Here is a 12,269-nt window from a genome sequence, read left to right as displayed (position 1 = left end):
AAATAAATAAATAAATAAATAAATAAATAAATAAAATTTAAAAAAAAAAGTAAGAGAAGGGTCTGCACTGAGTGCTGAGTGGGAGCCGCTTCCTGGAGGAGCAGACCTTTGAAGAGAGAAGACTGGAGTCTGGGGCTGCGGCCGAGCAAGCTGAGGCAGCGGGGTAGGGATGGTGAGCATGGCGTGTGCAGGTGCCTTAACTGGCAGGTGCAGACGGTCCTGTCGGGACGGAAGAGGGCTTGGCAAGTTTCCGTCTGTGTCCTCCACTCACGGAGGGGAGGACAAGCTGGAGCTGTTCACTGTTTAGTGTTCCCAGCTGGGGCAGGGGCTCTAACACTGGCTTCCAAAGCCCCATCCGGGTCCCCTGTGCCGTAAGAATGGGGCCTTGTCCGTGGAGACACCAGCCCTAGGAACAGCCACCAGGAGAACAGATCTGAATTTGTGTTGAGTCTGCTGCCTGCTGCTCTCTCCCCTCAAAGTGCAGCAGCCCCCCTCCCCATTGTGGAAAGAGGCCCCAGAGACTCCACCCCACAGAGGTTATTTTTAGCGTACTATTCTCCTAGGAATGCTGGTCATGGAGCAAGCTATTTTAGTGTTCCCAGTTGCCCTCTGCGGAAGACTGGACTCAAGACAAGTGGCATTACTTGTAGTAGGAGAGGTCAAGGTCAGGGAGAAGGGGGGGGCTGTCCCTGTGGTCAGAATGGGCATAATGAGCCAGGCTGCTAAATATATATCCTTCAGCAAATAATGCTCTCTCAACTCAGAAATCAATAATGTTGCCTGACTGTTCTATGCCAAAGAACAAGAATCTTTTGAAAGGCAGTAGGAGGTAGTAGAATGAGCATGCATAATCATTAATGAGTATTCATGAATTACCGTTGGTCTTGAACAAGTCTGTTCAATTCTCTGTTATGACAGCATTAATGACATGTACCACTTACTCTGAGACGGGGGGTGGGGGGGAAATGTCCTAACTCTTCCTTTTTCTGATAGCCGGGAGGAGCCGTATGTTCATCCACAACCACAGCTGCTGCTGCCTCAGACGCCCCACATCCCTCATGAGATCTTTACTCTGACCGTGGCAGGTTTGAAGCTGACCCAAGCAGCAGAATTGAATTTGGACCCATTAGTGAGTTCAAATCAAAAGGCTTAAGTGTTGACCAATCGGATGGACTAATCAATAGGCTGAATATAGACCAACCAGCAGACTCAGACTTGGATCATTCTTAGGCCTACCACCATGATGTAAGTAGCATCCCTCTCACAGACCTACTAGTGGTCTGGGAGGGCTTTCTCTTCCTATTTGGCCCATTGATGTGGAGATCAGGGGAAGTGGTAGCAATCAGCAAGGTACGTGCTGCAGCTGTAACTCTAAAGGCTGAGGACACTAGGCGCTCAGAATCCCAGAGCGATAGCACCATGGCCTGAGAGCTACCCCTCTCCAGGCCCAGAGCCACAAATAGAACTGCACTCACAGATGTATATTCTTTCAAACAAAAGAATCCTTCGTTGATTGGCAACAATTCCTTGAATTTGCTGTGAATATTGATGGTCGTATCAATATTCTACTGCAATGCTTCCAAGGTAATTGCTCAATAAACATTACTTTCTTGACTTCTTTATACTAAATAACCCTCTTTGCTCACCCCCAAGATAGTACCTTATCTTTGATCAGCACCTACTAGGTGACTACAGTGTGCCAGGCATGAACCAGGCATGTTACATGCCTTATTACATACAATATGTTGGCAGGCTAGGCAACTATTATTTCGTCTGACCCCTTACTATATAATGAGCTCCCCTTGCAGCAAACCATATGGCATGAAGTCGAGTGGATGCAAGATGCAGGGACTGTGGGGCAGAGGACTATGCTCCCTGCTTCAACTCTACAGATCACCTGGAAACAGAGTGCTCTGGGGAAGAAGAAGCAGCTGTGGACCCCAGCCCCAGTCTAGGGTGGGGGCCTTAGTGCACTTAACTCACTTTGCTGACCCAGGTAGTGGAGAAGGAGAAATGAATGTAATTCTCTGGGGAAAGACTTCAAAGAAGTACTGCAAGCACAACAGCCCAGTTAAGTACGCATTTACCTGGGCCTGGCACAGTGCTACATCATCCACGTTTGTCCCCTCACTGAGCCTGCACAATAGCCCTGTAGAATAGATCTTCTTGCTGTTGGCTTTCAGAGACAAGGAGATTGAGCCAGTGAGAGTTGAAGCAATTTGCCCCAGGTCTCTTAGTAAGTACATGGCCAGGCTGGAATCTGAGTGTAAGGCAGGAGCTTGTTTGAGGAAGAAGTAACCTCGGCTCATGGCTGTCAGGTATGCTGTATCTCTGGCTCCTTCTTTGCATGAGGACCTCCTGCTCCACAGGGCTCCCACCATTCACGGTCCTATTGCATACAGAGCCCCTCCCTCAGCCACCGCCATACCCAGCCCCTGCTCTCTGTGGGGCTGAGGTCCTGGCACTCCTCCTGCCGCTGTCTCTTTCTGCTCACTTGGAGCCATTAGCCAGCGGTGCCCAGAAATGCTTTCCTTTGTTTCAGCAATCAGTTTTAAGAGAGGAGTAGAGCAGTAGTTTTACGCTCTGTAGGCCATTTATCTGGCTCTCCCAAAGTGCACCTCCTGCTCTCTGCATTGTCACATTAGATTTCTGGCTGTGATAAAAGGAGAACATCTTGCAGCTGTTCTGCCTACAGGCTGGTAAAGAAGGGCGGCTCAGCAGGCTGGAGACGCAGCCAACTATGACCATTAGCATCATCACGGAGTATTTGTTAAGTGCCCCGAGTGGCTGCCCTAGCCTCAGGAGTGCTCTGAAGACGGTCACTGAGATGAAGTGAGCTTCTTGCTCCAAGGATGGCCAGATGCAAATCTCACCTGCAAGTTATATATCCTCGAGCCTCACTCACACAGCTTGTTAGATACAAAGTCCTCTACATCATAGTCCTCACACACGAGTATGCACCATTCATGCCCAGTGCTTGTTAAGCACAGTGCTGTGCCCATCCTGAGGGGACCCTGCGGCTTCCGGTCAGGGGACCACACTTTGAGAAGGAGCACACTTGTCTACGCACAGCAGTACCTCGACATTCACACGTACACATTCAGTGCACATGTGCTACCAGATGACATGGCCACACATCAGGGCTCTGCTTACTTCTTGGACATCCCTGGCCAAATGCCTCTTCTAGCTCTTTGGGCTTCAGTCTGTCCAGATGCTTTGCAGTCTTTAAGCCCCAGCTTCCTGCCTCCAGGAGAAAGACAGGTGAAGAGCAAACCAAAGCAGCAAGGCAGAATCATTTTTGTGTAAGGAAACGGTGCAGTTTACCAGCAGCATGGTCCCTACCAAGGGCTCAGCAAAAAATAGACTTTCTCTGTATGTGAAACCCCTGAAACCCAGATTCTTCTGCTCTTTGTCTGGTGAGCAACTTCTCACTTCAGCTGTTAATTCTTCCATTCCCCTCTCCAAAGAATTCTTCTCTGATCTCCTGGATCACCTCGTGTGCCATCACCAGGCCAGGGTAGATCTTTGGTATAGGCGATCATATTTTGCACAATTTTTCTTCATGCACTGATAGTGGTTTTATTGTTTGTTTTTGTACTGTGCCTTTTGACTCCCTGAGAGCTCAGTTTCTCTGAGGACCACAGCTGAATGTAGAATGAATAAATGAACCCTCACATCGGTGGGCCACTTAAATGTACACAGAGGTATTCATACAAGAACATGTTCACATGTGTTTGCAGCATTCTTTGAAGCATAAAGTAGGTAGACTTGGACACTATTGGAGGAATATAAATTACTTCAATTCTTCTGAAAAATAGCTTAGTAGTTTGGACAAAGACATAAACAATCCAGGGCCAGCGACATAACTCAGTGGACAAAGGGCTTGCTTAGGTAAGTGCAGGGGCTGAGGTTCAATCCCTGGCGCTAAATGCTGTGCTGGCCCTGCCCCCTGGGCACACTGAGCTGGTGATGGAGTCCAGGCCTGATGGCACACTCCTCCTGTAATCCCAGAACTAGGGAGGCAGAAATCAGAGGATCACTACGAGTCTGAGCTGCACAGTGAAACCCTGCACACAAAAAACCTTATGACATAAACAATCGTACTTATAATAATTTATCCTTCAGAAATCACTATTTGGGATCAAAGGCATGCATCCGCAAAGAAATCCATGACAATAATGTTTATACTATCAAATTTGGGGGGGCCAGGGAGATGGCTCAGTGGAATAAGTGCTTCTCTGGCAAGTGCAAGGTGCTGAGTTCAATCCCTGGTTCCACAAAAACAAAAAAATTTTGGAAACTATCCTTCTAAGATGTTTGCTTATAAATTAAATAAACTGATAGATTCATGCAATGGAATATTCTTTTTTTTTTTTTTTTTTTTTTTTGGCAGAACCGGGGATTGAACTCAGGCCCTTGTGCTTGCCAGGAAAGCACTTACTCCACAGCCATCTCCCTGGCCCCTGCAATGGAATATTCTAAAGCCACTAAAAGTGATCAGAATATCTAGCCCCTCAGGAAAAATATCCATCTCACATTACTGAGGAAAAGCAATTAAGATATAAAACAACCTGCATAATATGATTTCATTGATATGAGCTATCTATGGACATAGAGAAAGTTTCAGAAAGACTTCATCAAGATATTAAAAATATTTTCCTCCAGGTGATGGGATTTTAAATGCTTTTCACTTTTTTCTTTGTTATAGTACTTACTTCAGAATGCTGTTGAGAGATTGACACGAAAAATGTGAAAATGTGAAGAGTTGATTGCACAAATAAAAGATACCTTTTATTTTTATAGTTTCCAGGTTTGTTTGTATTGTTTAAAATTTTCTTGTAATAAGAGCTAAGCAACAACATTTTAAAATCAAGCTTAAAAGTAGAAAACAGAGCACCCACCTGTAATTGCCACCATGGCATGGAGTTGGCAGGAGGACTGTCAAGTTCTAGGCCAGCATGGACTGCGTAGGAAGACACTCAAATAATAACATCAACAGTTAGAAAGTGCTGGCACTGTGAAATTAAGGCCCTTACTTCCAGCAATTAGCACAGCCGAGATGCAGTGAGTGCCTGTAACAACGCACTGAGCTCGGTTGAATTTGGCTCATAGGTGTGCCCAGTGTGATGGATTACCAGAGAAGGACCAGTGGCTGGCTGATCTCCTTCCCCAGACACTGGAGAGACCCATGCTGGGGCGTTTCATGTTTCCCTAAACAGGGGAAGGATGATTGAAATGTTTCTAAGTGGGACTGGAGAACACACCTGGGATACATCAAGCCCAGGAAGTTAAGAACATGCAAATTCCTAATTACTCTTCTTTCTCCCACCCACTGGGCTCTTCATTAAACTTCAATTAAATTAACATCCCTCTTCTTCAACGAGATCTAGCATCCCAGCATAAAACTGACTAACCTTAGACCTCTTCGGATGTTAGATTGTTCATTCATGCCCCAGAAGAAGTGAAGCTAAAATAAAGATATGGTTCCAGTGGAATTTCCCCAGAATACTTATTAAAAGTCCACATCTGCACATTTCTCTTTTTTGTCTTGTCTGATCTCAGGTACCAGTCCTCAAAACATGGCCTGAGGATCCCTGGGGTACCAGATATATTTTTTGGGGGGAGTCAAGATTATTTTCATAATCGTTTTCCTTTTTCAATGCGTTCACATTTGCCCAGATAACACAAAAGCAGAAGCAAGTAAAACTGCTGACACCTTCCAGTGAGTCAAGGCAGCAGCACCCAGTCATAGTTATAAATCTTTATGGCCTTTCCTTCCACACATTTGCTGGTTTCACTGAAGCGCATCCTTGCTGAAGCAGTATAATCCTTAATTATTAAAAATATATTTATATTCTTAAACCTTAACCCCAAGCAAATGTCTTTTTAGTTATTTGGTATGACAAGATAGGAAGTATACACAGAACATTTTCTCCGGACACAGAGGTACTATTTGCCTTGAGGAATCTTTGAGGCACAGGCTCAAGTAACCACTTGTTTTCATGAATCACCATCTTTATGTAAAGATCAACAAACCATGATAATCCAGACTTGATAGTTTGGAATAATTTACTCAAGTGAATAAAATAAGCTTGACACCTCAGGGAAAACAGCTGACACTTGTTGCTAATGACAAAATGATATTCAGAACCGAGACAACTGATAATTTGCCAAGTGACCAATGAATGATTACAGAATTAATCATTCTGGGTAAAAGACTTACTCAGAGTAAACCTGAGACAAAGAGATGTTAGTTTAATCCACTAGAAAAAAAAGCCTCACTGATAGGGCTTTACATTCTCCATTCTGAAAGTACAGTATCAAACAAAAGCATCCCGCATTATCTGAAAAACTTATTTAATATTCTTCCACTTTCCAACTCTTTATCTTTGTGAGATTGAATTTTCTTCATATATTTATTTCAACCAAACAACATATCACAACAGATTGAATACAGAAGCAAGTATGAAAATCTAATTATCTCTCATTAAGCTATAAAAAGATTTGTAAAAATGTTACATATGTTGGTATTCTTATTTAAAAAAACAATTATCTTGATGAAATGTTACGTCAACATGTAAATACTTAGCTAAAAGCCTAACAAAATAGGTACAAGATTTGTATGCTAAAACTATAAAATCTAGATGAAAGAGGTCAAAGAATAGCTTCTTTTTTGGCGGAACCAGGGATTGAACGCAGATCCTTGCGTTTGCCCGTCAAGCACTTATCCTACTGAGCCATCTCCCCAGCCCCTCAAAGAGTATCTAAATAAACATAGCAACAGCCCATGTTCATGGATTGAAGGGTTCATTATTATCAACAGGTTAATTTCTTCCAAATTAATCAATGGATTTAACACAATCACAGTCAATAAATAGAAATAATCTGGTCTTAAAACTTACGTGGATGGGCTGGTGAGATGGCTCAGTGGTCTAAAGCACCTACTTAGAACAAGCTAAGATAAACAAAGCACAGGGACCGCGGTTCAATCCCCCAGCACCACATGCCAGCCAGCCCCGCCCCCTGGTGCGCTGAGCTGGCCACACACACACACAAAATAAATAAATAAATAAATATTTAAAAAAAAAAAAAACTTATGTGGAAATGAAAACTAATAAATAGCTCAAATACTTTTGGACAAGAATAAATATGGATGATTCACTCTATCCAATTTCAGGTCATAACAAAAGGCTTTAGTCATTAACAAATAGTACTAGTGATTGGATACCACACAGATCAATAGAACAGGGTAGAAAGTCTAGAAATATACCCACCCAAATATGTTCAATTGACTTTTTGGCAAAATGCAAAGGTAATTGGATGGAAAAAGTATGTATAATCTTTCCAACAAAGTATACTTTTCAACTATATATATATATATATATATATATATATAATCAAACAAATGAATAAAAATGAACCTCAATATATACCTCAATGGTATCTAAAAATTAACTCAAAATGGATCTTTGGGTCAATTGTAAAACATAAAATGAAGTTCTTTTAAAAAATCAGGAGAAGTCTTCATGAGCTTGGATTTAGCTGAGTTATAAGCTCTTACACTAAAAGTACAACCTGAAAAGAAGACACTTGACTTAAAAAGTTAAAATTGCTGTCCTCCTAAGAGCATAATAAAGAAAATAAAAAGGCAAACCCACAAGGAGAAAGTATGTACAAATTGCATATCTACGAAAGATCTTTCTGTCCTGAATATGTAAAGAACTCTCAAAACTCAACAATAAGGAATAGACAACCCAACAAAGAGATAAAAAAGTATTTAAACAGATACTTTACCAAAGAGATGACAAACACATAAAAAACGTTCTCAACATCATCAGTCATCAGAGAACTATAAATACCACAATGAAATACCATTTGTCATCTATGGCTACAATAACATACATATACTGACAACACTAAGAACGGATGAGGATAAGGAATAAATGGACCACTTGTACATCACATAGAAGCAAGAAAATAGCCTAGAGATTTCTTAAAAAGTGATGCACACGGTTACCAGATAACTCCACCAATTTCATGTGTTATAATTTATCCTAGAGGGTCAAAAATTATGTTCATACACAATCACTGAAATCTGTATCTGTTAAGTGCTCGGCCCGGAAGAAGAGACAAAGGGAGGAAGAGGGCCTTCACTCCCAGTCCGGACACTGACAGGAAAGAGCTGTAAGCCGCACAGGGCTCCACCTCTGGTCAGACAAAGATGGCCAGGACTTAATGAGGTCTCTGGCCAGAGGCGGAGCTGGAGGGATGAGTCCATTGATGCGCCAGGAGCTGGTAGGGGCTTCATTCGCGCGCGCATGAGCGGGAAAGGTAAGTGGAAGAGTTGTATTCAGGGCTGAGGGAAGAAGAGGGAGAAAGTGATCTTTCAGCCCTGTTAGACCACCACCACAATGATTCAGCAGTTTGTACTCAGGCCAGAACCTATCAATATCCATCTTGACTTTTGTTTAAGCTCACTAGGAAGGAGTCACTTCTCAAGAAAGACACTCCTAAACCATCTGCTAGAAGAGGCCAGAGATATCCTTGTTTGGCAGATCTAAAGATAGGGGCTGAGCTTGACTCATGAGAATGAGATTTCTGGGAATGAAAGTGCAGGGAAGATTTCTCCCTGTATCTGGGAGGCCTGGAAAGGCTTTCCAATCTGATCAGCAGTGGGCCAGTTCTCCCAAGGAAGAACATGAAATGTTGTTCAAGCAGGCCGCAGCTGTCTGAAGGTAGATTAATCTGATGTTAAAAACATAGATGACATTTCTTGCACTTTAGTAACATAAAGCCAATTTCTGCTTGTTTTGTAGAGATTAGTTGCAAGCCCGGGGACTGGGTGAGATGGCCCAGTGTGAGCGTTTTGTACGTACCAAGAGGAAGAAGAGAATCAAGGGCATTCTCCTGGCAGCACCATCACAGAAATTGTGCAAGACTGAAAAAGGGCAGGCAGAGGAAGGGCTCAATGTCATGGCAATTTCATCAAGGAGGGAGTACTCACCAGCTTGCTGCAGACAGTTCCAGTCAGACGAAGACTCCGTAATGGCGCCAGGTGTGGCACAGGGGCAGAAGGCAGATGGATGGCAGTGGATGAGGGTAAGGGGGTGTGGCTCTGCGCCCCTCACATCTCTGAACTGTCTGACTTGGCAGTCAGAGGTCACCAAGGCAAGTCACTAATTTCTCCTGGAGGAGAATTCTGGAACAAGCAGTCCTCCAGGCCCAATAAATGACAAGAGGGAGCAGGCTCAGCTCAACTCAGTGGCCCTCCATGACTTCCAGAAACAACCAACTGGAATGCCCATCTGGTCCAGGAGGTAGTGTCACCTCCTGGAATATCAGCCCATTGTTAAGAAAAAAACCTAAGAAAAAAGTTTAGAAAAAGAAATGGCAGGGCCGGCCTGATAGCTCAGCGGACTAAAGCACCTGCTTAGGCAGAGCTTAGTTGCTAGGGTTCAATTCCCAGCCATGCCGTGCTGTGTCAGCCCCACCCTTGATACGTACTGAGATGGCAATTGAGACTGGGTGTGGTCATGTCATGTGCCTGTAATCCCAGAGCTTGGGAGGCTGAAAACAGGAGAATCACTATGAGTCTACTCTGTGTAGTGAGACCCTGTACACCCTGTAGACCCTGTCTTAAGTGAAAGAAAGAAAGAAAGAAAGAAAGAAAGAAAGAAAGAAAGAAAGAAAGAAAGAAAGAAAGAGCAACTTTTCTAGCACCTGAAGATTTACCCACATCACCTTCCTTTTTCTCATTTGGTGGAGGGATATGGAAGTGAAGACACTAGACTTTTTGCTACTAATTCAATATTTGCTCAGAGAGGTCACAACATGCCAGCCACTTTACTCTGGATATTTACATGTATCATCCCATTTTCCAGCACCACTAGAGATAGATGTACCCATTTTACATATGAAGAAACTGAGAAATCAGCTTGCCCAACATCACATAGCTAAGCAAGTGGTATTGTACCTCCAGGTACCTTGATTCAAACTCCAGTGCCCTCTCTACTACAATAGTGTAACTAGGAAGAATTATTCAGAGCAGAGAAGTAAAGATCCTCTTCTGAGACTCAGGGCTTGGACAGAGAAAGCATCTTGTGGTATGTGTACTCCAGGTCCTGCTGGAAGGGGCTGAGTTGTAAAGGACCAAAGACCAGGCTGTGTCCCCACCTTCCTCAAAGGTTTCTCTAATAAAGCTCCCTCCTGGGTGGCCAAAGGGTAATTATTTTGAGGGCATGGTTCTCTGTTTTCCCTGGAGAAACCTATTGTAAGATTATTACAGTGCTTACTTTCTGGGCTTGGCAAGAGCTTTGCCCAGACACAAAGCAGAGGAGGTAGGGAATGAATGGCACGTGCTTTTGAGAGCCATCCACCCACGTCACAGAGACGTGAAGTTATCCCGGGTGACAGCTTGTCATGGGCTGGGAAACAACCCTCAGGAGATGGCTTTGGGGGAAAGACCTTGTTCCCCTCAGAACTCCCAGAACTCCCAGGTCTGAAGTTCCTGAAACTGCCTGGTCTAAGGGGCTGGTCCTGTGACATTCGGAGGGGTGTGCCTCGCCTTCTCTGGAAGTTGTCCCACCGTTCCCTTTGTGGAAAAAATACACACAGCCAGATGGTGGGTGCTGAAAGGTCAAGGCCAAGAGAACTCCATGTGACTTTGGAAAAGGGCAATATGTAGAGTGCAAGAAAACAGTTTTCAACAGACAGCCTGGATTCAAAGTCCAGCTCTGCCACTTAGCAGTTGTGTAGTTGTGGGAGGCTTGTTTCACTTCTCTTGGCATTTGGCTCCTCATCTGTAAAATCAGAATAATAACAGTGCCTCCTACATGGGATTATGGTGCTCACAGGAGGTAATATACATCAGGTGTTCGGCACAGCATCTGGCGCATAGCAAACATTTAGCAAATGCTAGCTATTATTATCATTATCCTTCTCGTTAGCATTATGAGGACTCTCCACATCCATTTCCCCAAGTCCTCCCAATTGCATCAGGCAACAGCCAAACAATTATGAGGAACAATGGCCACTGGGAATCTAACCAAACCCCAGAGGCAGCTGGTTCAACGGCTAGGCTGTAAGTAACCCCTCCAGAGAACCATCATCTACCCTACCCCAACACGCTCACTTAGGATCTTCACTTCTTCCCCAGAAAAAAATCCATGGAAATTCAGCATTTGAGTTAGCGAAGCCAGAGCTCGCCAGGTATCTTGAGGTGCCTAGGATTGGGAACATAGGACAATATCTCTGTCATCTCCCATCTCCACCTTCCCACACACACCCCCAGCCCTGAATTTGTCAGGCAAGACCCCAAGAAGCAGCTGAGACCTCCAGGACAGGCATGATGGAGGCAGACAGTGATATCTTTATTTTAGGCTGGATGCAACCCTGGCCCAGGGTGAGAGGCCATTGACCACAAACAGGAAGAGAGTCTGCTTTACAGATTAACATGGGAATGGGAGGGGGCACCAGGGGTCATCGGGGTCAGGTACCTCTTTGGGGGAAGTAAAGGATGGCAGTGGTTTTCTGCTGATTTACAGCATGATATTCTGTAGATTTACTGGGTTTCTTCTTTTTCAAATTAATTTTATTTTACTTTGAAAAGTAAACAAAAGTAAGTACGAAAATCAGAAGCAAAGATAGAAAGATAGAAACAGGGTAACATAAAACAATGCATAGGTTACAGATTTCCAAAACAAGAATAGCTGATTAACAATGGCTGGTAAATTATCTATTTTTTATCATTTGTTCATTTTAATGAGAAAAAAGATACAATAGCAATGAAAGTTTCAAAACTGGTTAGTATGACAGTTACAATAATTAATATATTGCATATTGTTGTCTTCATAGTAGTTATTCAGAGGACACAATGTAGACATGATATCTTGTCTAAACAATATTAGTACAAACTTTTCTTCTCATTGAACTAAGAGAAAGTAGCTGCATATCTATCCTAACTATTTTGTATATACATATATATTTTTTAACTACAAAATTCTCCTTCATTTATATGCCCCTTTTTTGCTTTGTTTTGTCAGAGATGGGTGTTCCATTGCTGTTAGAAAAGCTGTATTTGGAGAAGTCATTTTTTTTTTTTTTTTTTTTTTGTGGAACCGGGGATTGAACTCAGGCCCTTGCACTTGCCAGGGAAGCGCTTATTCCACTGAGCCAAGTCCCTGTGCCTGCTTGCAGGTGCTTTAATCTGCTGAACTATAAAAGAGGAATTTCTTGAGTGGACAAGGAAGTCATTTTTTTTTTTTTTTTTT

This window comes from Octodon degus, unplaced genomic scaffold, assembly GCF_000260255.1.
Source record: "Octodon degus isolate 3935 unplaced genomic scaffold, OctDeg1.0 scaffold00080, whole genome shotgun sequence".
Taxonomy (NCBI): domain Eukaryota; kingdom Metazoa; phylum Chordata; class Mammalia; order Rodentia; family Octodontidae; genus Octodon; species Octodon degus.
Note: the sequence above shows the minus strand (reverse complement) of the source record.